Raw genomic sequence first — 26384 nt, 5'->3', positions numbered from 1 at the left:
TGCAATCTCTGACATGGAATTAAGCTGCCTGAATAGAAACTGATGAAGCACATCAAATGATAATAGACAGTGTTGATTAGGTATAAGATTTCAGCTCAGACAGTGCTGTATTTTCCATTAGACTGCCTCTTTCAATTGTCTTTTGACAGTTCCTTTCTGGGGTTTGTGATGCTTCTTTCCTTATGTTTTCTGTCCAACATATACTGTTCCATAAAAGATAACTGTCTTTTTGTATGATCTATATATGGGAGATGGCTCAGTACTGTATTTGAGAAATGCTTACTACACACAATCTTTAACTATTGTTAAAGATTTTACTGCTATTTAACTACTCTGATATGACTTCATAAAAACAGAAATCTGAGAACTGAAGTTATTTGTGTGCTAGAAAATGATTTGAGTCTGCCATTTCAGTTACTGCTACTGTTGGAAGGTGGAATGCAGGACTAGGCAGGAAAAGAGACAATTTCATAGTTAGAAAAATGTTAGTATAGACAACTGGACAGAAACATTGTCCATAAGCAGGGTGCTGAGCAAATGGAAAAGTAATTTTTGTAAGTAGTCATGCATTTCTCATTTTCTTATTGCCAATTGGAAGACATCTGGAGCTTACCTTTGTAGAATCATCAGCATTCATGACTGCATCTAGAGTCAGTCAGCTTCTCTATAACAATTCAAAAGTAAAAAAGGCCAGTGAGTCAATAGGCAGATCTATCAAATTAAACTTGAGAAGTTCTCACTTTCTAAAAATGAACTGTCAATGTTTCTATAGTACTAGGATGTTATAAATTTGTATTATTTCTAAAATACTTAAGTGTAAAAATGATTTTTTTTTTTTTTGTACACGCATAAATCAGACTTTGTGCATTAAATACGGCTCACAACTCTTCATCAAATAAGGAGAGTGAAAGTAGAAAGTAGAGACTGAACAGTTGCATGTTGAGAGAGACAGCAGGAATACACTGATTCTGTATCGAAGAAATTAACATAGAACAGAAATGCAAAGACAGTGATTTCAGCTTAAGTGGAAAGTCTAAGCTCAAGTTTATTTTACTTTATTTTATTGTCGTTTTTGAGAGTTTGACTTACAGCACTGAACTTGGAGGAACAAAGTGGTGCAGAATGCTGAGTCTGAGGTGGAAGTGCCACAGCCCATGGCCCATCAGAATGGGTGCCCTGTTCTCCTGGGTCCTTCTTATGGGTCTGAGTAGGCTGGGGTTAAGTGTTGTATGAATGTATGGTGTGTGTCATATAATAGAATTTTCAAAAATACAAATCACCATTCAGCCACTAGACTCACCCTGGTCAGTAACTAAATTCCAGTTTATATTTCTCTGAGCAATGTAGTCCTGTTCTTGTGGCCTATAGTTTGAGCAGTTTTGTTTTACACTGAAGTTTCTCCATTCCTTGTGGGAGCTGACATTATCAATTTAATGGTGGATCAAACATACATTTCTTCATTTTTAATAACCTAAACATGCAATTAATACTTCAGTAATTAATATTATCAACAACTATTTCATTAAACTCCTAATTTTTATTTTTATTTTTGGTAAATTCTATTTGTTTCTGCAACAGTTGATTCAAATTAAGTGTAGTTGGAGCTGAATCTCACTCAATATTACTAATTATCCAGTTCAAAGTAAAGAAAATAACAGTTATGATGGTAGAACTATCTAACTGCAAATGTAGCCAGAAGTATCCTAAAACTGCATCATCTCTAATTGACATCCATGACACTATAGAATAATTGACTTGCTCTGCTCCAAATAAATATGAATTTTATGTTATTTTTCATGCCCAATGATAGTTATTTCTATAATTTCTTAGTTATATTTCTATAACTAAGAAAGTGAAATTTGAATTTGAAAATAAATACCTTGTTCTTCCTCACTGAAATTCTTACTTTCATCTGGAGGCAGATTTACAAAACTTCCTTTCACAGTTATTATTTCTAGTTTTGATGCAACTCAGAAGAGGCTTAAGAGATACCAGACTATGGGCATACTTATCCAAGTGGTGATTCACCTAACAGAAAATTCATGAGATTTAACACCATAAGTACCAAACAATAATACCAATCAGTCATATCATTTTTCCATTCTGAGTGATTAGGGCTAACACTGGTCCTTATCTGAAGCCTACTTCCTTTTGTCTCTGAACTTACTTGCTAACAATATGACTAGTAGCTGTAACAAACCAGTTGAAAAGGTGAATGTAAAAAGAAGCAGAATTGCTTCTTATTTTATACGTTTAATACAAAAATTATGTTTCATTTTGCCTATGTGCAATTTGTGCATACTTCTGAATCTGACTTCCAGTGGCTATGGCACAGATACATTCACAGTGCACAGAATTGCATGGATTGGAAGGGACAGCAAGAGATCATTAAGTTCAAGCCCCCTCTTACAATCAGGTTCCCTACAAATGTATGTGACATACATTATATATATATATATAAATTATATTATATTATATTATATGGAAATTTATGCATTAATACTCAGACTATACGTTTATCCATATTTCCTTAATTAAAAAAATGAATGTCTGTGGATGACACTATAAATTGCGTCTACTGTATCAATAGTACCTGTTTCTAACACTTCATTAAGAATCTTGTTTCCAAGAAAATCAACACAGTATTTAGATTTTTTTTTTCTCTTTTCTTTACAATAAAAGTTTCATAGAAATAATTAATACTATTTGTAAACACCTAGAGACACTAGGATATGTTAGGATATGTAGTAGGATGTCTTTGAATGCAAAGATGTTCTAAATGAAGCCAGAGTTGTTTTAAACCTACTTGATCCACTACCTGAAAGATTTTTCCTACATGAGTAGGAAGGTGATCTCAGAAATTTCTTAGACATAGCAAGTGTCACGCCAGCTTTCTCCTTCTTATAGCAGATGCAGCGTTGTTCAACTGTGCTTTCCACTGATGATTTTGCTAACAAATAAAGCTGCAATTTACTTGCTCATACACACAAGTCACAATGTTGTTACTTTAGAAATCTGAATATGGTGTTACCTTGAGTGTCTGGCATTAATGATAACTTCAAGAAAGAAAAAAAATCCATGAAGAAGACAGTAAAAAGTAAGAACAGTTCTACTCAGAGAATACTGGAGAACACCGAGAGGAAGACCTGCATACCTAACCCCACAGAAGCATCAAGACCCAAATTACTACTGTCTATAAGCCTGATTCTGAATAACCAAGCTGAGAAGCTGGCTCTTAGTCTTTAAAAGACTATTTCTGGTAGTAGAAAAAGCACCCTCAGATGCTTTGACTCACAGTTCTGATGTTACTGTTCTGTCTAAGAATAACTGCATTAAGTAGAGTTGTTTAACAAAACTGCTAATAACCCTGTTTTAACTTACAAACTGGCTTTTCTATAGAACTGAGAAACCAAAGTGATGTATAGATTTATCTATGTGTTTTTAATTACTTTTGATCATTGCAATACATAAATTTGATTTCGCAAATTCAGGAAGAAAAAAGGTTGTGTTATATGGTGATTTTTTTTTCTCTATAAATTTCTAATTTTCAGTTAACTGGAAAAAAAAAATATATATATAGAACTTCAATATACCTGGCTGGCTTGTTTGTCCTTCTTCCTGTCCAAGATATAGATGACAAAAAAGTCAGAATTAAAGTCTTGAACTGAGAGTTATCCTAAGACCATAAGGTGAACAGAAAGGGGTACAAAACTGTGCAGTTTGACTGCAGCTGGAGACAGAGAGACTGCAGAATGGCATTGCTGCAACAGTACTAGGAGAAGGTTGTACACTGGCCTGTAGATGATCTCCAAAAGGTATGCTGATCTGAGAGAGCTATATAGTCTTGACAATCTGGAGTTCGTGTGCATATTTTTTGTAGTTTATACAGCCTTTGATCTATAAGGGCATGTTATGACAAGAGAGGGAGAATAAAACCAGATAATATGCAGCAAAATTACAAAGATGTATGCTAATTTCCTTGATGAGAGTTTGCTCTTTCAAACATATGGCAAATCAAGGGTCTCTGCGTGTTTTGAAAGATCCTGCATTGCAACGTAAATAAATGCCCAAATTCTGCTACGCTGATGTGAATCCATGGCAAGAGTTTGGATAAATGAGATGTCTCCAAATTTAGTTCAATAAACAAGAACAGCAGATTAGCCCATAGGGATTTGGGGGTCTTTATAATCTTGTAGAAACAAAGCCAAAGTTGGGACATTTCCACAGCTGAAGAAAGTAGACGAAGCATATGCTGCCACTTATGATCTAAATGTCACTTTTCTTTTAAAGCTGTCTCTACTCTAAGGTTGCTGTTGCTTGTTTCCCCACAGTCCTCATAGTAACTATAAAAATTTCATTTCTACTCTAAATATTTAAGTACCAGTTAGACCTGTTAACATCTTGGAGAGCAAACACAAAGGAGCTACTTGATTACTCTGCACTGATCTAGGCCTTGTCATTTCAGCCATAATTCTTTTATGTGTTTTGGGGTATAGAGATTTCTTAGTAATTTCAAATATAATTCTGGGATAAGTTAATTGTTTCTAGATTGTTTTTTTCAGTTGTGATTAAAACTGAACATACAAAAACTGTCCTAGGAAGTCAGCTGACTTCACTGGAAGTCAGCAACTTCTGACAATCAGTTTCAATTTTTGTGTAATTTATCTTGCAAGTGAATTTGGAGGTTCTTATCCATATTACACCACCACTGTGCTAGCACAAAAATATGTCAAAGCTTATCTGTCTCAAAGACCTTGCAGTCTAAATGGAATTAAATTTAACCCTGTAAATGTTCACCAAAAAAATACTGAAATGAACAAACAAACAAAAAGCAGAAAAGAATAGTCTGAATGTTCAGATTAACAAGAAGATCATATAATTTTACCAATCAAATATAGTCTAAATGGAACATTACAGAAAACATAAAAAATGGTTTATATTCTTGTCTTTTAACATTAAAACAAAACAAAACAAAAGGAAAGAAAAGAAAAAAAAAAGCAACACATAAGAACCTTTGAACTTGTTGGGGTAGATGAATAACGAATACTACTAGTGCATATAATAGTCTGACTTATTTTCCTTCTCAGAAAATCTGCATCGTTTTTCATTTCTCATAGCTGTAATATCATTTATTTCATATAATTTGCTGGGTTAGCAGACAATTAAGAGCATTGTTCTAAGTGCTGTTATTGATCTCAGACCAGTCTCATTAAGCACATCAACATAATATTATTGCCACAGGCACTTGTGTCAGTTGGTACAAAATCAATTTGATCTACTTCATACTTGAAATCATATTTTATTAATTCAAAACACCAGATCATAATTTTTGAAACAACTCTGATCCTTTTTAGGAGTTACATTAATTTATAATGTTTATTAGGCCTTAGAAACTGTACACTTTTATCCTTCCAATGAATAGTGATTTGTTACTGTGACTATGGAGAAAAATTTCTCTAGGCAAGTTTCCTGATATCTCATTGCACATCAAGCAAAATAAAAATAAAAATAAAACAAAACAAACCACGCCAATACTTTAAACAGCAAAATTTAGCCAACACAATTTATATCTGTGCAAGAAACAAACAAGTATTTCTGCATACTGTAAGATAGCTGCAAAGGGGTCATATGTTTATTTAACATATTTGTAGAGCTTTTATCAAATAACAGCCAAAATAAACCTAAATATTGGCAGCACAAATCTATTGGATGCAAATCTTGTGTGCCAGCAGTGTCTAAAAAAGTTTTTCATTAATTGCACTGTTTTTGATCTCTTACTTGACAAAATACTGTTATAAACTTATCTATTGCCATAAAATACTCAGACACCTGGTGTTCATTTAGCAATACAATGGAGACTATGAGTAAAATAAAAGCTAGTGCAGCTAAGGCAGCTTTAAGCCCTCTCTGTGCTCTCTTAGGGTTTTGCAATAAAGATTATGGTTACAAATGGCACTTCTGATCCTTTAGTCCTTCCTCGCACTGCTGAAAATATCTGTCATATTCAGTGCACCAAAATCTATGAGTACTAGATGAAAGAGCAGTACAAAATCTCTCAGTCAATGGAGAGATTCTATGGAGTCCACTTCTATTTTGGGGACCTCCTCTTGATCACTTCTAATGTTGAGTTTGGAGAAGAAGGGAGAAAGACAGACTTTCTACTCTGATGCATTTTTGTAACTGCTTTGGCACCTGGTTAACGCCAGTGTGAGACCTTTTTTGAATGAGCAACTCCAGATAGGTCATCATTAATTCCTTGCTGTATGGATAATTTGTATGCTGTAAAATGCATCTGTAGAATTTCACTCCAATTTGTGTGGAATGTTCTCTGATGGGGCAATTGGAGTAGGTTGGGACTGGCTGTGTTCAACACAGGGCAATCTTGGCCTCTTCTCACAGAGGCCATGAAAACCAAGCTGCCAGAACCTGTGCACCAGCATCCATTATAACAGCCTTATACGTTTTTCTCTCAGGTTTGAAATCTTATGCTATATTGTGTGTGCCATTTTAAACTGAGCAAGGTTTTCCTTCTGAAATTGGGAAAGATATACATCTTCTCTTTTATCTTTCTTTCTTTTTTTTTTTTTTCCCCTCTCAGAAATAGAGTAAATTGACAAAAACAAAATAGCTCATTGCCTGGCATAACCTGACTTGTGAACTGTATGAATCATTTATTTTCCACTTGTTCCTCCCTCCATCCAGAGGCTAATCAATTCTCGTATTCATGTGTGCTCTTCCAGAAGAACATAAATCTCTTGCTGGTTGATGTAAAAGAGCTGTATGTACCTGAGACCAGCAACAGTGAACTGGAAGGAAAGCAAGCTCTGCTGCTGATAGAAGTTCTCTGTGGTGCAGCGCTTGGAGTCAATGGAAGAATTGTTCTCCATTAACTCTGCCTCCCATGTACTGGCAGCTAAGACAAAATAAATAATTAGGACCAGTGAGTAAAATGTAACAACCTGCTGGAAACAGGGTTTTTTTTGCCGCATACCAGGCTGTAATGCATGATTGCAATTTACCAACCTGTTGATCAGGACAGAGGATTATGCTATGTAATAGATCCATCAGGATTTTGTCATTTTGTTAAGTATTCAGGCAGAAAAAATGGTGGAGATTAAATATCTAAATAAATTAAAAGACATAATAAGGGCAAAAGAAGAAGAAAATTTGTATTTTAAGATATCTCTTTCTCACTGAGGCTCAATCATACTGAAAAGAGTATGGTAGAAAAGAAAACCACGAGACAGTTTGAAGAAGATGTGGAGTATTACACAAGGACAATGAAATACTCCAGAATGTTTGAGTGAGCACTTCTATTTCCATCAAGGTAGAAAGTTTTTACCACTGACAAAGAAAAGCTGAGAGATAAAAGTTATGGAGTTTCCCTCAAGAGCTGTTTGTATGAATCGAAGGCTATTGCTTTAAAATAACAAGAAAAAGATCCTTAGATCAATTATATAAAAGTCACAAGCTGCGATATAGGAGATGGATCAGAAAGTTGATAACCATAGATAACTTTCATAATTCTGGCTCAAGTATGATTCGAGTTAGTTTAAAAAGTTAATTAGAAAAGTTAATTTCTCTTTATGGTAATTTAGTGGATTGTGAGACAGTTCTGAGAACCATTTTGTACTTGTTTAGTTTGCAGTGGACAGTGCTCTCTACTCAAGGCTTGCAGCTGTAGAGCAGCTGAGGATGAAGGAGACAATTAGTAGGATGAAGTAGTTGCTCAGGGCAAGGCTGTGTGGAATATCAACACAGTTCTGTACTGTGCCATTTCTGTGGCAGGGAAAATTGAAATGATACTGCTAACAAATAAATCAAAAAACCTTCAGTATGTCACCTCTCCAGCTCATCAGATAAAATACAGTTTCACATTTTCCTGTACTGAGAGAGGATTTCCTCTGATCTTGAGAAATTATTTTTTGGTCTGTAGTGGTAGGATTCTGCAGCAGTAGAGCATGATTAGAGCAAGAAGAACAAACTCTTCATTTTTTGTTACCTTAGAGTTCGTAAAATTCATTTGATAATAACTGTAGATTTGTAAATGAACTGCAGAGAGTTACAGGTAAGTTTAAAAAAAAAAAAAAAAACAACCTTATATGAACATAGTAATTTAAAGGATTTTAGTTGTATGCAGAAGGTAAAGCAGTTATTTTCTCTTGTGTTTTAAGAAAGCAGATCTGCTTATCTGCTTTCAGTCTTCTTCATAAGTAAAAAAAAAAAACAGGGGGAGGGGGGTAGGAATGTGATTAATCATGAAGCAGAACAGGAAGAAAAAGCTGAACAAACAAATGTTCTTATAACTTGTGGCACTATTCAGATGGCTATTAAGGAAAAGAACCACTGTCCCCAGAGCAAGAGTTGTTGAAATCTGAATGAGTGAGTAAGGGACTTTTACAGCATCTACTTATTTCAAAATAAAACTGAACTAGAGAAGAGAAAGCATCCTTCCAAGGGCCACTAACTCTAAATCTACAGCTTATATTGCATCAACTCCCAGCAGATACTTCTTTATGAGCATTCAGAAACAAAATCTTATCCAAGTGGTTGTAAAAAGAACAGAAAGGCATCAACAAATGGAAAGAGTATCATACTTCAAATTGAAAATCTACTATTCTCATCATTTTTGCCACTGTAAAACATAATATCCTGGAATGCTGCATATTTTGAGGATTCAGATGTTTAGAAGTATAATACTTCAAAGTGAATTACAAGTATGAAATACACCAAGGAGTTTAAGATTCTGGGTTCTTCAGCATCATGAAAGTACTCCATGAAGAAATTTTTAAGACTTTACTAATGTGAATGCACCACTAGATGATACTGAGCACAAAGAAAAAATGAGCTAAGTTAGCATACCAGAGAAAGTGTCTCATATTTCATAAAGAAACAAAAATACAGTTATGTACACCCTAGTATTCACAGTTAGATGTTCCAAAGGGAAAGAATGGGAGAACAATCTTAAGCTAAGGTTGTCTATTATCATTTTTTCCCCAAGGTTTCACTCAAGGGATTGCAAGATAGAGATGGCACTCAAAATATCTCCTTGGAAGTTTCTTTTACAAATTCAGGACAGCAGTTTACCAGGGGATATTCATGAGTTTAAAAATGAAACAAAAATGTACTATTTATCTCTCTTATATATCCCTCAGTATATACTGAATATACTCAATCACTTTCAGACACAGAAAGGAGATCAGGAGAAGAAATAGGAAGTTGGAACTTACCTGAAAGGCAATGAGATCTGAATAGTTCCTGAGGTTATATGAACTATGCAAGGCATTGCCATATATCTGAATGCAGCACAGCCTTGTACTCTGTGGTCACACTAACTTGAATCCCAGAAAGAAGCTAGACATGTTTTTGTAATAATGACTCTATCATAATTAACATAACCTCCCAGCTGTGCAGTTGTGTTACACTGATGAACCAAAAGGACCATTCTACTTATTTTTTGAGAGCTGACTTGGATAGATCTTTCTAGAGAATCTTTATATCTAGCTGCAGTCATATTCTCTTGTTTTAATTTCCAAAGCATCAGAACTGTGATAAAAAGAAATTGTATTGGACCTGCCATAGTACTTATGTCCTCTCCCCTTCTCCTTTAATATTTATGTCATAAGATAAAGATATTTTGGTGAATTATCACATTTTTTCACATTTAAGAAATAAGAAAGGGTACATCTATCTTTGTAAAACATTTGTATATACCTACATACACGTATTTTAAATTAAATTACACATTTATATTGCAAATTAAGTTTTAGAGCAAGGAATTTAGGGAAGATGATGGCAGCCTACGATGAGAGAGCTGGAATTATTTGGAAAGCTGCACATGTTTTTGTTGTACATACAATAAAGTCACAAAAAGGGTCAAATGAATTTCCATATCAAGTACTTTATTCAAAGATGACAACATCAAGCATTCAGTTGCCTCTTTTTCATTAAAAGATTTTCTAGAATGAATGGAAGAGTGAGAGGGAAAGCAAGAACATCAACACTACATCACGAGAGGCTAGGTAAAGAGGTTTATAAGAAGTGCTTGCAGATGTTAGTGATTACTCTGTGCCTGCAATATGGTTATACTTCCATTTGTTCTAAGTGTGACATTAACAGCATGTTTCGGAATGCAAAGATATTTTTAGAGGAGCATAGAACAAGAAAGATTTCGGTTTTTTTCCAGATACTTATTCCAAAATACATGCATTTGCATATAAACCACACAGGCTGCACACACACACATATTTATATGCATCTCACCTTTTTTTGAAACTGCAAATACATTTTTCAAAGTAAAGCATTTTGATAAAATGGATGCAGTTCTTTCACAGTACTGATTTCTATGCAACTGCCATGTTTAAAATATACTAAGGAAATTATTACAGCACCGTGTTTTTATAACTGTTCAACAATGTTTTTTTAACTCTTTAATAATCACAGAAAATAGAGTACCAAAAAGAAGCTGCTCCAATTTTGGAGCTCTAGCTGGACCACACAGGGTACTTTTACAGGAGCAACATTTGTCCTTGCTAGCTAGTCCATAAGGCCAAGATAAAATTGGTCTGTCCCTAAAAGAAGATTCTATAGATTAACAGTACTGTGAAACTAACAAGAAACAACAGATTTTACTTAACACTATTCAGGATGGAACACTTCCCACAGCATCTTTCTTTTTATTAATGTCTCACATTCCTGTTCAAAGGAGGAGAAACACATCTACAGAGATGGACTTGTGCTTTTGTTATGGATAGTTTTACTCACCATATGCAATCCTACATCATCATCCTTCTTAATGTTGAGCCACAGGATTGAGCGTGTATATATATATATATATATATATATGCTGCTACTCTAGGGAAAAAAAAATAAAAAACAGGAAGAGGTGAAACAGGTTACTTTAAGATCTGTTAGCTAGGAAATTTTTATTCAGATAAGTAATAGCTTCTTTTCAATGGCTACTGAATTCCAGGAAATGAAATATTTTTCCTTAGATAGATAGATAGATGCTGATATTATATACATATAATATCATACATTATATATATATAATATATAACATATATATGTATATTTATATATACATATACACTTACTTACATTTCATTCTTGTCATTCTGTAACCCTGAGAGCAGTCAATGAGAATGAATGAACAAACAAATAAAAGTGTGAGGGGTGATTATTTTAATGGCTTCACATTCAATATATTGTTCAGGACACTGAAACATATATAGGAATGTTTCTAGGAGGATCTGTTACTTACTTTTAGCTGTAGAAGATGTTTTAATTTGCTTCCTGTTTCTGGATCTGATTTCATTCATGGCATAAGCACAAAGCAAGTACAAAGGTGTACAGACTTATCCTGTTTTGAATTTGTTCCCTGGAAAACCATTCCCTGGAAAGAATCAGAAATCTTCAGTTTTTCTTTTGAACGAAGTCCATGGTTTTTAGATTATTGCATTTTAATCCAAATTAATAATCACCTCTAAGAAGAGGCTTAAGTTTACTATGGTATACCTAATTTTCTTCGTCTGCTAATTGTCTTGGTTTTATGATTTCTGTTCTTGGTATTCCATATCGTAACATCACGTTAAAGATGTTAATGCCCCACTTCCATGGACTGCTGATTTTTTGAACTCCTTTATTCTCAGAAGAGAAGAACTACACACCCCAGAGGACTTTGTGTTCAGAGGGGAAGATAAGACCTGCAAGGCACAGGACTCGCTCTCTCTCTTGCTACCTGGTAGTGTGTGTGTGTGTGTTTGTGTGTGTATGTGTGTGCTCCCCAGCCATTTCACCTTCAATTCAGAGTAAAGCCTTTGGTTTCGGATAGTCTCTGGATCTAGATAACTCCATGACAGCTAATACACATTTAAAAATTAAATACTAGTGATATGAAAAATGCACATTCCTTACATGAAAAACCTACTAATACTTATCTCTATGCAACAGAAAGTTCAACAGAAAAAGAAAACAAAATTGAATACCAAGCTTAAATTGCAGGCAGTAATATTTTTTTCCATATCTGTAACATGTTTGACTGCAAGAGTCTACATAACACGGCAAAAAGTGAGGTCACCTTCATTACATGTAATAGAGAACTGACCATAGCTGCATTGTGCTCATCGTATTTCAGACAATACACTCAAAACAAAGCATTAGCTCATCCTTTTGCCACATTAGAAGCTGGCTCTTGAGAGCAGTCAATAGGAGCTGAATATAGATAATTAATACTGAGGAAAAGAGTTCAACTGGATCAACAGATGAAAGAGAGAATAATTTTATCTTTAGGCAATTAGCATATCAAATGTGCAGAAGGAAGTGTAGAAGAATTGGAGACGGTGAGGAACCAGACATGTGCCTCATCGCTTTAGTGGAAATTACAATGAATGAGTAGTTATTGAACAGATTTTCAGTAAGTTAGGCATTACTGATTTTATCCTCATTGATTCAAGCTAAATGCATGATGTTTTGGGATATTTCTTTCTATTCCTTAAGAAAAACAGAGTGTTTAAATTTCAAAAAGTGCAACACATAAGGTCTTTTGAGAAAACAAAGAAAGAAAGAAAGAAATATTGCTTCGCAGTCACTTCAGAAGCCATAGCAACTTCTCTCCATAGCAACCATTTCTTGATGCAGCGGTAAAAATGCTCACAGAATTATCAGCTCATTGAGCTCGTCTTGCTGTTTGGCACATTAGGAAAGTTCTGTTTACTTTAGCACCCAAGCACATAAAGGAAATCATCCGTTGGTCTATGAAAAGTTGCTTTTGCTACACCAAGAAAAAGAATTATTTTATTGTTTTTTTATTTTAAAGATGACTCGCTGATGAGTGAAGTCAGTTTAAATTCTTGTTGGGACTTCAATCATTAGAATATTGAATTTCTCTGTTTAGTTCCAAAAAAGATTACCTTACCTTCAACAGTAAGAAAGAGAACAATCTAGAAAAAGGAGTATGGTAGCAAGGGCTAAATCCCACTATATGGGTGTCTTACCAGCTGGAGTTTCATTGCTCCTCAGCTCACATCAAGCAGCACTCAACACTTCCATTTTTACAGCTCAGCCCATATCAAGCAAACAGATAAAGAAATACTCCTTGAGTAAGAATTGTGTCTATTTGTGTTATGAGAAATACAGATGAGAAAATGAAAAGCAGGCTCTAAACAAAACAATCAAATTCTCAAGAATAACATTCATTATATTGGAACATATGCTCTTATCATAAAAGCCAGACAAAGAGGAATGCTGGAAATACTTGTGATTATTACTGTTATTGTTTTCAATATGTGTATCAAATCAGATTTTTTTGGTATCAGATTTTTATATATGAGATATAAAATGTAGACCTATCTCTTTGAAATAAAGGTGAGACCATGCAGACTCAGCCATGAGCTCTTCAAAGGATGGAGAAGTACATCTTGGTATGTTAAAAGCAAATATTTTATGAGCTTTCCCAGAAAATCGTAACCCTATTCCATCTTTCCCAGGGCAAAATTGTAGCAGACAGCTTGGCAGCTATTGGTGATCTATCTGAATACTTTTAGCATGAGAAAGGAAAACAGTTGCTATGATTCCAGTCTTGTGTCCTGCCTGTAGAGTCCTACTCAGAAGAAAATGGTTCAAGGTATAGTTAGCATATACACATGAGTGCAGAATGTTCAGAGTTTCTTGGTTTTCATACCAACTGAGCCAGTTGTTCTAGCCTAAAAGTAAAGCAAAGATTTCTCTGAATTGGCTAAAACATTCCAAAATTCAGACTTCTGACTGAAGTCACTGAAGTACTGATTGATTCACTAGGTGAGTTTTTATCTCATGTGTCCAAGACACATGAAACATTTCATATCATATGATTATATCTTTACTGTCTGTTCTGCTTGTGTTAAAATCCAGTGATGCTATTGTTGCTGTGATAACATGACACTGTGAGTTGTCTTCATATGCTGGCATCACAGCTGCAGTTAATTGGACAAGTAAAAATTCTATTTATGAGTAGGAGTGATTGGGTGTGAACTGGAGGAATTGAAGAATAGCACAGCGTACTGTGCAGAAAAATCAGTACCAAATATTTTCCTTTGTTCATTTTCATAAAAATTATCCTGCTAGAAAAGTTAAGAAGGAACTTAAAATTTCTATTTGGAGTTACTACATAAAAATCATTCATCATGGGGTTATTAAGGAACTGGCAGTAAAAATTAAGACTATATTAACGCTACAACCTTAGGTTATAAAATATGTGGCTGAAGAGAGCAGCAGACATCTTTAAACAATAAATGTTGAACTCTCTTTAGATTTGGGAATGCAACATCAGCAAAATAAATAGCTTGTCTATGATCCTCATTTTCAAAATCCTTTTTAATTCAGGAAGAATGTAAAAAAGATTTTTCTCCGAGTGTTTTTCCATCTGCTGAGCTAGATTCTGGAGCAAAACTTTTCAGCAAGAGCTGGATCCTAGATAAACATGTGTCTGGAATCAAATGGAAACCCTAATTAATTAATTAGAGTTATGCTGATAAATTAGAATAAAAATGAATTTTATAGGGCACAGAAGCCTGAAGTTATAAATTTTTAGATCTTTGTGTCAACACTTTATTTAATTTTCACGTATCTGAATTTTTCTCATCATATTTTCTGATCGTATGGCTTTCTATACATACTACAAAAATGCAGATAGTTAAAAACAAACAAAAACTTGCCAGTGCTCATCAGGTAAGAAATTAAAATGATGAAAGAGTTCTGAACACTAAACTGTTTTGATATTTCAACATTGTCATGCTCTTGCTTTATCAACAGCAGGATACTAAGTAAGAAATCTTTCCTTCGCAGCGTAGAGGTGTAATTAATAAAAGGATCGTAGGCTTGTCTTTTGAAAAGGGGCACTGCTATGTCAGTATATCTTTAGAAGATTTTATGTTTCTTTGGAAAGAGCACATGAATGGAAATGAAGTGGTCTAACTGACAAACTGTCAGCAGAAGAATCAGTGAGAGCGTTTACTATGAAGTATGAAGATAAGGACTGCAGAAGGATGTTGTCAAATTTGGCTCTGTACCTGGGCATAATGAACGGCTGCTTCTATTCTATATTTCTGACTGATGCAAGGCTTATAAATTGTTCTTAGGCATGTACGCTTACATTTGTCATTTGCATTTATTTTGGAAGTCTTTGGAACATTTGCTGTTCCCATAATTTAATGTTCCTAAGCTGTTCGTCCTCCGTTCATCACCTGATGGGAATAAAGAGCAACAGAAGGAGTGTCTCTGTAAACATAGTGATTTTCAGCTGTAACATCAAATTGTGTTAGCTGCTTGCTTTATCTTCTTGCTTTCCATAGCTGAAATTCTTGATGACTTAGTCAATTTCAGTCTTCTTTCATTATACCATAGAAATTTATATTTCTACCCACAGGCACTATTTTTTATCTTGGGATTTTTAAAAGTCAGATAGTAGTTTACTTTCCTGAGTTTTTTTATTTTTTTTAATCCACAATGTATCCTCATAGTTTAGGTCAAAATTCTTCAAATCAGACATGGACTGTAATTGCCTTGATTTTTAAATCTCTGTTAATGCTTGATTTTCTGAAGCATAAAGTGTTATCTTTATAAATGCAATGGATATAGTGGCAGAATGGTGCTTATGGAAATCAAAGACATGCATATGCCACTCATCTTTCTTGCAATGGGCTTTCATCCAGAACTCACTGCAGCTGGTTATATGAAGATACAAAAAAGCATTAGTGAATACTCAGTTTATTAGCTTAAGATCAAAATTTCATCAAAGCACTCATCCAGTCTTCTGCTAAAAATCAGGGCACTGTTTTCAAAACTGATTTGGGAACCCTGGGAAATTGATGGAAAGTATCAAGATCTGTCTTCCAGTAGGCGGCAGGTTGGCAGGTATTAACATCTTTATCTGTCCTTTCTGGTACATCCTTCAAGATCACATTCAGCATATCTTACATATGACTCCATAACCACCCATTGCCAGCTCAGTATTTGCTACCTAGTTCTCAGTGAGTCATTGAAAACTGCTCGTTTCCCTTCCCTCTTCAAAATGGGAAAATAGCTTGATCTTTTGCCTCATGCTTGTTGATATTAAAGATTTGGGATTGTTCACTTTATTTATTTATTTTTAAATCCTCACATACAGTAGTCAAGCAGCAGTATTTCACAGTGGCCAATCACAGTGCGGATGCAGGAGAAGGGAAGGAAGTTGCCAGCAATGGAAACTGGCTTCATCCACCTCTTCTGTTAATTTAGGTTTCTGAAACAGATAAAAGACAATTTGCTATTCTGCTGCTAAGCATTGTAAAGGTTTAATTGTAGGGAGCTGCTGACAGAACAGAACTATGTCTTTGCCTTACAAAAGCTACTATACTTATAATTTTCTCATAATTAAAAATGATCTCTGAAGAAATTGAGATAATATGGAGTAATTTATACCAATACCCTCCTTTTTTCCATTGGTGGCTTTTAGTTTTAGCAGGTTGCATTCTGCAAGCAGAGGACAGATATTTCTCCTTGAAATTCAGCAATGTCCTTGATGGCCCACTTCAGAAAGGTCACTCAGTGATATGAGGTACATTCCTGGCTCTCTATATGCAGTCCATGACAGCTCTGATGAATCAGAAAATGAAAGAAGTAAACGTTAACACCATAGCAAAGGAGAAAAATGTTGCCAAATACAACAGAATCAATGAAAAACATTTTGACTACTTATGAATGACACAATAATGCAAAAGTTTACAGTATACTCTTCAATTGTAGGTCTGAAATGCTTTGGAATTAGGATCTCTTCAACAGTTGCTTCGGGCACACAAAGGCTGCATTGCACTTAGTTGAAATTTGTGCAACATTCTAATGAAAGACATTGTCTCTACCAAAAGCCAAAAAGATTTCTGATTTATTTTGATGCCCAATAATTTAACGATAAAACTGGAAAAAACAAATACTAACCTTTTATTTTTAGTCTTTTTTATCTAACTAGGCTGTTAAGTAAAATAATACGAAATAGTGGAGGTGAATTAGTTCAAAACTCACAAATACAGCTCATAAGTAACAATTCAAGAGAGAGAAATAATTTTGGATTTTCACATGATTCTTTGCCTATATTCTGACTAACCTAAGACCATCTGTTCTAAATGCATTCTTTTGTGTAAGGCAAGCTGTTAAAAATTCACAGGTTTACAAGTTCCTGTGGAACACATAGGGATGCTAAATGGATAAGGAATATTGCAAACAAATAGTATGTTAAATTGTTTGTATACCTGTCTTTCCTAATCATAACATAGTAAGCTTTTACCTGCAGCATTTGATAAGATCAAATGAAAATATGAGAAAAAAGACTTTAAGAAAATGCTTCATATGCACAGTCTGAAAACTTTTGTGCCTGAAACAGAAATCAAAGGAAATCCAAGCTTTATGCTACCTAACTGGTGATTTAAGAAATCTTTCTTTGATTTCATATTTCCATTTTGCAGTTGTTCATAAAAAAGATTCTGTCAGATGAATTACACCCTGCCTAGTTATCATTATTGACTGTAAAAATAGCCCATACTGATCAGTTCAGAAGTAAAGCTGTACAAAGTACATATGTACATATGTAAAATTGGATGAGATTATTCCCATGATTAATCTGCTATTATCATTTCAGCTACCTTTCTTAAAGCCAGCTAGGACATCTCATGACAGCCACAAAACATACAAGCTATGTATTTATATTGCAGTATCAACATTCCCATAATAGAAAAGCTCTGGGAGGGAAGCCACTTCTCTGAAGTACATCCTGTCTGGATTGATACAGCCTTTGAAGAAAAACTGATGGTTTTGAAACCTGCTTGCAACCAGTGAGATCATGCTATAAAGCAATTTCTTAATGAAATTCATAAATAAGTTACCCCCACCTTTTGTTCATTAAATATCAATTTTCTTAAATTTCATACTTTTTTAGATTAATACCCAAGTTCTATGGAGATTTTGATGGGAAACCAACAGCATTGTCAGATTAATAATCTTTCTAAACGTGGGGAAAAAATACACTGCAGCTGTAACTGGTCAGCAAAGACAAATGATGTTCTGTATTTTAAGAGACCATGAAATTATTGTCAGAAAAAAAGAAGATAAAAGAGGATATAAAATATTCAGTCAATTAATATTTCTAGCATGTCTTTGAAAGTCATATTCCATAAAATCCATTCCAGTAAAACTCAATTATTCGGATGTTCACAGAGAATAAACACAAAAGGAATTTGAGCATGCTATTACAAATTCATTAAAACCCTCTGATATTACACTGATGGACATGTGCAAGAAGCTACACAGCTATTTATGTTTAAAAATCCAACAACTTTTCGCAGACATATTTTTACATATTTCACACAGATACTAATTCCAGAATTTCTGTTTAGCAGAGAATTTGTTTCTGAAGTGTTAAAGTGTCTGTTTATCTAAAGCCTTTGACCTTCAGTTGTGTTGTATCTGTGTGCAACTTTACTATTATATGCTCAGGACAAATAACTTGCAAGTCACTTAAAACCTGCTGTTTCTGTTGAAATGCTCAATTACTGATGCATCTTGTTTCCATCAAAATATCCTCCCTACACTCAAAAATAAATAAACAAGAAAAAAAAAAAAGGTCATAATTTGAGCTGAACCCTGGGGTTCAAGCCTTCAGCTAGGATTCTTGGACGTTTGATATATTGTTGATGTAAAAATATAATTTATAAGTGCCTGGCCTGTGCTGAAATTTTCTTTACAATATAATTTAAATTGATATTTAGAACTGAGTCTCAGTCAGTGACTCTGTGTGCTAATATTATTGGACTTTTAATAATTTCCATCTTGTCAACAAGGAAATTATTGCTCTTGAAATTAATTTCATATAGAATGATAGGATCACCAAGTTTGGAAAATATCTCCAAGTCCAGCTGCTCACCTATCACCAATATTTCCCAATGAACCATGTCCCTTAGTACAACATCTAAACATTTCTCAAACACTTCCAGGATCAGTGATTCCACTACTTCCCTGGGCAGCCCATTCCAGTGCCTGACCACTCTTTCAGAGAAAAAGTATTTCTTCTCTGGACATTAGTCCAACCTGAATCTCCCCTGGTGCAACTTGAGGCCATATATGTGAAAAAGAACTGAATTTTATTTCATTTGTTTTCACATCAGACTCTTTAATTACATATGCAGATAATAAGTCATTTTTACTACTCCCTCACCATTTCTAAGTTGAAGATTGAACTTGTGTGTGAAAGACAAAGTGATGCTGTGTCAGCAAAGATTCTGTAGTTCTTATCCTCCTTGTAGTCTAAGTAGATTGGCTTGTAACATCTTACTGACAAATACTCACATGATGCAGTCAACTAAGAAAGATCTATTGATAAAGATGCTCATTTTTAAAATCTTTTTTAAATCATGATTTTAAAGAAAATAAGTACAATTATGTTTTGTTAGGAAGAGGAGGAAAATTTTTGAGAAGGTAAGAAAATATGAACAAAGCCCACAAAGTAATGGTTGAAATTCTCCTCTGCTACTTTTTAACAAACAAACAAACAAAATCTATTTTTGTAAAGCTTCATTTTAAATAATCTGTGAAGAATGAATTGTTAATCCAAGTAAAATAAATCTGAACAGTAAAAAAAAGCAACTAAAGGGATTAAACAGAGTAATTTTTCAGAGAGTCAAATACAGATTAAAGTCAGTAATTCTGACAAAAATAACCTTTTTTTTTTGTTTCAAGTTTATAAATTATGCCATTTTTTAAATAACTGGAGTAAATGTCCTAATTTAGTTGTATCTTCACAAGCAATCATGCTTGCTGCAATGTCATTAAGAATGCCATTAGAAATTGTAACAAATTAACACAATTTGGCCCTTTGTAAAATGATAGTATACCAAACATATTAACCAATCAAAGATGCCAGTTAAACATGAATATATTATGTGTTAATGACTAATAAAGATTTTAACTTTCATTAAATATTTTTATTTATGCAGATGATTAGATGTTATTGATAGAAAAGTAAAGGCAATGGGGCTCAGTAATATACTTACTCAATGCACATTACCATGAAGTTCTGGCTAGCTGCAACTAAATACATGAGATTATCAAGTATAGAAATTCTACTATTTCCTGTATGGATTTTACGTCAGAGTACCTAATTCCTATGAGGACTTGTCTGGTAACACAGTTATGCCCAATGACACACAGAACACTAAAGGAGATCCTAAGGGCCCTTTACACTTGGCACAATAAAGAACATGAAGCTTAGAGACAAGGGAAAAATAAATTGTACCTTTGACTTCCAGCTCCCTGAGCAAGAATCCACATCAACTTGGAATCCCTAAAAACTGTGCACGTGTGGGCTTTTATTTATTAATTTTTTTTTTGTTTTCCACAAGGATGTGAAATGCAAAGGGATGTAGGTACTGATAGTTCTCAGGGGGGGGAGTAAATGTTCCACCCACAGGTTTTTTTGCATCCTCTATTTACATTTAGTGCTGAAAAGAGACAAAGGCAAATGAAATTCATCCTTAACTTAAGGGCCAAAAAACTTCCTTTTGAAACAAGTGGGATATGAATGTATTGTACGTAATCACTATTACTGATAATTGCCAGTGTTATGGATCTTTTCCCAGGTTTATAGTTTGAGCTTCTGCCTGCTGCTACACCAGTGTACAAATCTGAAACAAATCAGTAGAAAAGCTATTTCCTCATATCTATTGCATGAGAAAATGAACTGGATATATCTGTAAAACTGCAGAATGTACCAGGAGGTCTGCCTAGCTAATGAACCAATGCAGCCAATGTCTGGCATGAAGCAGGGCACAAACTGCTGAAAGAGGTACACATCACCTCCTGGCAAGCTGGCATACAGTCTGTTATAAAGCTATCCATCATGCTGTCAAAGGAATGAAATCAGCACTGCTGAGGAGAGATCTCTGTCACTATGACAGAGATGTTTTCCTAGGCTGTAGCATCATCTAACTATTATTCACCTAGCTTAACTTCACTTTCTGATTCAGCACATATACATCATCGCTCTTCTCATTTATACCTTCTCATTTATACATTCATAACTTTTCTCCTTTCTCACATTTTAGAGTTGAAAATTGGGAAACATTTTATGTTTACTAATTAACCGCTCAAGTCAGACACCAGCCTGATAATGGAAGATTAGCTAGCAACATTGAAAAGCATCATCTAAGCAGAAGCATGGACGTTCCTTTCTGGAAAGCTGCTGAAATCGCTTAGAGTAGAACCAAGTTAACTTTAACTTTTCCAGATAATAAATCTAATCTGTTTCTGATGCTGGCATGTTTCATATTTTCTTGACATTACAAGAAATTCTGTAAAAATAATTTTCTTAAGGAGAATTATTTGAACAGAGATGTTGTGACAGTATTCGCTTAATTTCAAGCTCTACAAACAATGCAAATTCATGAAACAGATGAGGTAGATTTGAAACATACATCTTATTAATTCTAAAAACAACCGTTATATCTATATTACAGTGAAACTGCTAGATTTAAAGTCCATTTGAACAAACAGAATTTCCAGCAAAACACAGGATGTAATCATAATAATGGAAGCTGTGAAGACCAAGGGGACAAACAGAGCTTCAGGCATGTCTGGGATGACTGCAGTTTCTTGGGTTTGTGTGCTTTGTTCAAAACATGCATGGGAATGTAACCAAGAACTACAGGGTATCAAAACACCATATCCCCTAATTGGAGAGATGTGTTCTTTTAAGCCTTATGAGATCCTCTCTGGAGGTATCTGCTGCTTTCTCCCCTGTTTAGAGTTCATGTTCCCAGTTAATAATTACTCTTCCAAGACAGATACATTTTATTAAAGAATCAAAAACCATAAGTTAGTAGAAATTCTGAATGCAAGTTAGCAGATACTCCTGTATCTGCCAGTCTTCATTGGCTCTACCATTTTGTCAGGATGAAGAATAGCTGTCATATTTACTAGCATCTAAAAAAAAGTCTTAAATTGCACATATAATGAGACATACTTTTCAACAGCTAACATCAGTTTTCAGTAGGCTAATAAAATCACAAATCTGGCCCAAATGTCCTTCCCTACTTGCATGCTTTTTAAATATAAAACAAGTAATTAAGTGAAAGTGTTCAAAAGATCAGGGTTTAAATATGAACACTTAGTGTTGGTACTGATATATTTAAGCATAAAATAAAATATTATCTTAACTGTTATTCAGAAGCTAAAATACTTTAGAATTATTTAGCCTTTTAACATTAATCTGTCTGTCCTGACATATACTGCAGATAATCATTTAAGGTACAGCTAGTGTTAAGTGCTGCGTTAACATTTCAGTCACTTTGATATTAATAGCATGGGTATCATCCTTTTAGAATGGCAAGTTAGAGAAGATTAACACTTCCAGATGAGATTTAGATTACCATACATTAAATTAATTAAATTACGTTATAATTTCCTGTTCAAACTTTGAACATTTCATGCTAAATGAATATACATGAAATAAATTTGGGCCATCTCTGAGACAGCAGTGTGTACTGCATCTGAGGACAGAGCATTCCATCTGCATAGCAGTGATGGCAAGATTTCTGCATTGCATCCAGGTGCTGTGGGGAGGCTCCTGCACAGCAGTGCAGCTGGCACACCTCCTCACACAGTTCTACAACCAAGCACACCAAAAAAACTGTTATCTCTTTATTGTCAGGGAAGCTTAGACACCACCTAAGTCGAGTGGGGTGGCCAATGCAGTCAAAGCAAATTCCTAACATGCTAGAGGGAGGGCTAGACTTCCTCTCATCTCTGAGGGATTCGGAGAAAAGGTGAAAGAAGGTCCTAATGTTCTTAGAAAAGACCTTTTTGTTACTTTGCTCTCAAACTGTGTGAACTGATGACAAAATTTTCCAGCTTGGGTCAGCAAGGTGACTCCAGTCAGTATATCCTATAAATACCCCAATGACATTTGATCCAATTTGTCAATTCAAGGCCATTATATCAAACTGTTATATAATGGTATATAGCACTCCAATTATTCCTAGATTTTTTTTCTTCTAGGCTTTACTTAAGAACTTGCTTGGCACTGTAGAGTTCAAGTTCAATAAATGCCCACATTAAAATAAATATGGATAGAGATGGCATAATATATCATTCCATCTCAAATCACAGCCATGATGTCCAGCAATCCGAACCGGTGATGCAATTTAACCCATTGTGGCATTTAAGTATACAATCTTGCATGAGTCTTTACCTCTGACTTCAACATGGTCTTTAACTACAGTTTTGGCTTCAGTTGAAGATCAGTATCACAGCATGCGTTCAACAATACTATCATTTTATTGTGTATATATACGTAAACTGGCATTTAGACATAAACTGGCATCACAAGGAGACTACAGTCTTGGAACTGTCTAAGGGCAAGAGGAGAAGAAGCAAGATTGAGGAAAAAAATTCAGTCTCTGGTATGAAAGTCTGATCAGAGCTGTGATTCAGGACTTAATCCTTGCACTGGCAAGAAGTCAGTTTTATTTCTCTCCCCAGTAGTTTATTGAAAGCGTTTAGTGTGTTGCTTATTTGTTACATACACGAAAAAACTTATATAAAACACAAGCAGTGTTTCTGACCTCATAGTCATCGCTCTCACACTTGACTTTATACACCTATTGCACCAAATCAAAGTGAGCTCTTGAAACTGTCAGTTTTAAGGACAGAGAAAAGAGTGCTAGTGGAAGTTGGAAGTACCTAGTTCTCTCTAGCAATTCTGAAGGGTCTTAGAGAAGATTCAGACAAGCTTTTGAATACACACATAAGCAGTTGTACTCAAAAGCAGTCACAAAAGCTAGCTGATGTTCAGTATAGCAGTACCTGAAGTTCTCCACTCCTTATTAGTATGATACTACAAGAGACTGGAGCAACTGTCTCTGAGTTTGTAGGAAAAATATTGTACTTCTAAGAAAAGTGAAACTTTTGAAGGATGTCATTGTCATCACGCACATTTCTGAAAGAACAGAATTTCTTTCATTTCTCTAAGTTTGAGGAATGTTTGACTGACACTCACTTAGAAAGTCAACCATGTAATTATGGCATACTGACTGATCCATTAGAAGAGATCAAATAGTGATTGGAATCATAGATACAAAGCTAATGGAGTGACAGCTACAAGATAGAAACCTAAATCAGGAAAAGCAGTAAGAATACGTCAAAAAAAGATGCTAGAAAAAATGCAAGATGCAGTTACTCTGGTTCAGCAGATTATCACAAGTAGAAACTTGAAAAATGCAAAGACAAAATTAAGAAGGAAACTTCACAGGAAAGCAAGAAGCTGTAATGGAAAAAAAACTAGCTATAGTAAAATGCATTGATTCCAAAATCCAACAACTTCATTTAAATGTCATCAGCTTAAAAACTGCAAAGTTTGCAAATTTTTTGCAATTTAACAAGCACATCATTGTTCTGTGTCACGAGAATAAGCATTCAAATGACTGAAGAGGATTTTTAGAGATAGAATATTTAAAAACTGAAGAGAGGGGCAGAAGCTTAAGTCACTAAGCATTGGGGAATATTTCTGAATTATATATAGGATATAGATACCTGAGTGAATATGAGCCCAGAAAAACAAAAAAGTGAACTTTTGAAGGGAAAACACAAGACCCATCCAGAACACTTAAGAGGGGGAAAAGTAGTTCATGCAGAAGAATAATGAGATCTTGAACTGAAAATCAGAAGTGGATAATGAACGAGGAAAAGTGGAGTGGAATGGAATAGTTCAGTTAGAAGGGGCCTGCAGAGATAATCTAGTGCAACTGCCTGATCGCTTCAGAACTAATGAAATTCATTTTGTTAGTTGCGAGGTTTCAAGTTGTAAATGCTAAGCATATAAATAGGCTAAGCATTTACCAGCTGGCTTAATTCAACAGACAAAGGGAGAACCTGAAGCTGTGATACAGAATTGTTCTGCAGTTACTGATGTCTAAAACAGTTTAATGTTCCTTTACTATTCACATTTGTTTGAGATTGCATGCTCAGAGAACCTCACCTGTCATTATGAGTGTACATGTGTAAATTTGTAATATTAACAAGGTGTAGTCCTTAAACTTATATTTACAGAATTTTAAATTCCAGAAGTTTTTGTTTGGTAGCGGTTCACAGTTCAGTGAAGAAAACAGACAGTATCTCCTACAAACAGGTTAAACTTCCTTTTTCGGAGGCTGTACTTCTACTTTTAACATCACAGGTATGTGTTAGAACAGTTTGATGAACACAGAAATTAAGTCAGTTAAATGTTGTTTTGAAAGGATGCACAGGTTGAATGGGTTCAGCTCTGCCAACTTGAGGGCATCACCTTTACAGCACAGTAAACTGCCACTGAAATTGTGTTTAGCAGGGGAAAGCAGAGTCTCATTTTAGCAAACCTGCAGTAGACAGTAGAACAAATTGTAATTTGCAGCAAGAAAAACTGATAAAGACACAAAAGAGGCTTGATATAACAGGGATCCTGCAGTATGAAATCAATTTATAACCATTTTTACATAGGTATTTCATGAACTTAAAGAGATCATAGCTTTTAGAGATGTTACTGCACATTTCTGTGAAGTACAGAAACCTGAAGATGAGATTTCTGCTACCGAGTCTTGATAACAAGTAGATAAACTATTGAAATTTCCAGAGTTAGCCCTCCAAAAAGTAATGATTCTTCAGATATGCCAAAGAAAAAGTAGCAGAAGATGCAAAGGAGCAGAAACAGGAATATTTCATAGCAGTTCAGCTGGATATATGCTATACATTGCTAAATTAGTTAACATAGCTGTAGATGTGTCTGGCAAAAAGAATATGCGCTGACGTTTTTAGTAACTGAATCAGATCAGCAATATATTTAATGTAAATGCTGAGTCTGAGCCCACTCTTAAGATACACGATTGCACAACTGACAGGAAAAGAGATGAGCAACAGCCTCTGATCCCATATGATTTTATGACATCTTCCTTGGTAGGCTTGTCTCACATCTTTCCCCTTTAATTATGTAATTCCACAGTCTGATCAAAACTACTCCATAGAAGTGTTTTCATTAGGTCTATGAGTTTTTTTAGCTCGATTATTTTCCCTTTTTTATTATTTATTTATTTATTTATTTATTTTCTCCTTGAGGTGTGACTTGCTGTCTCAGCTGTCCTTTGACTTCTGCTGATTATCAGTAGACTGCATGCCTGCTGCCTCCTCTAGGCAGGCAGTTGTGTTGCTGAATTAGACTTTCCTGCTTTTGTGTTGATGTCTCAGTTCCTTTTACTCTTGCTGCTGATTTTAAATGAATCCTGCCAAACTCCCCTCAAACTTTCACTTCAGCTTTGAAGAAGTCTAATCTTTACACAGAAATTGTTATATAAATTTGC

This window comes from Phasianus colchicus, chromosome 4, assembly GCF_987193195.1.
Source record: "Phasianus colchicus chromosome 4, bPhaCol1.hap1.1, whole genome shotgun sequence".
Classification (NCBI taxonomy): domain Eukaryota; kingdom Metazoa; phylum Chordata; class Aves; order Galliformes; family Phasianidae; genus Phasianus; species Phasianus colchicus.
The sequence above is the reverse complement of the archived record's forward strand: the minus strand, read 5'-3'. Positions refer to the sequence as shown.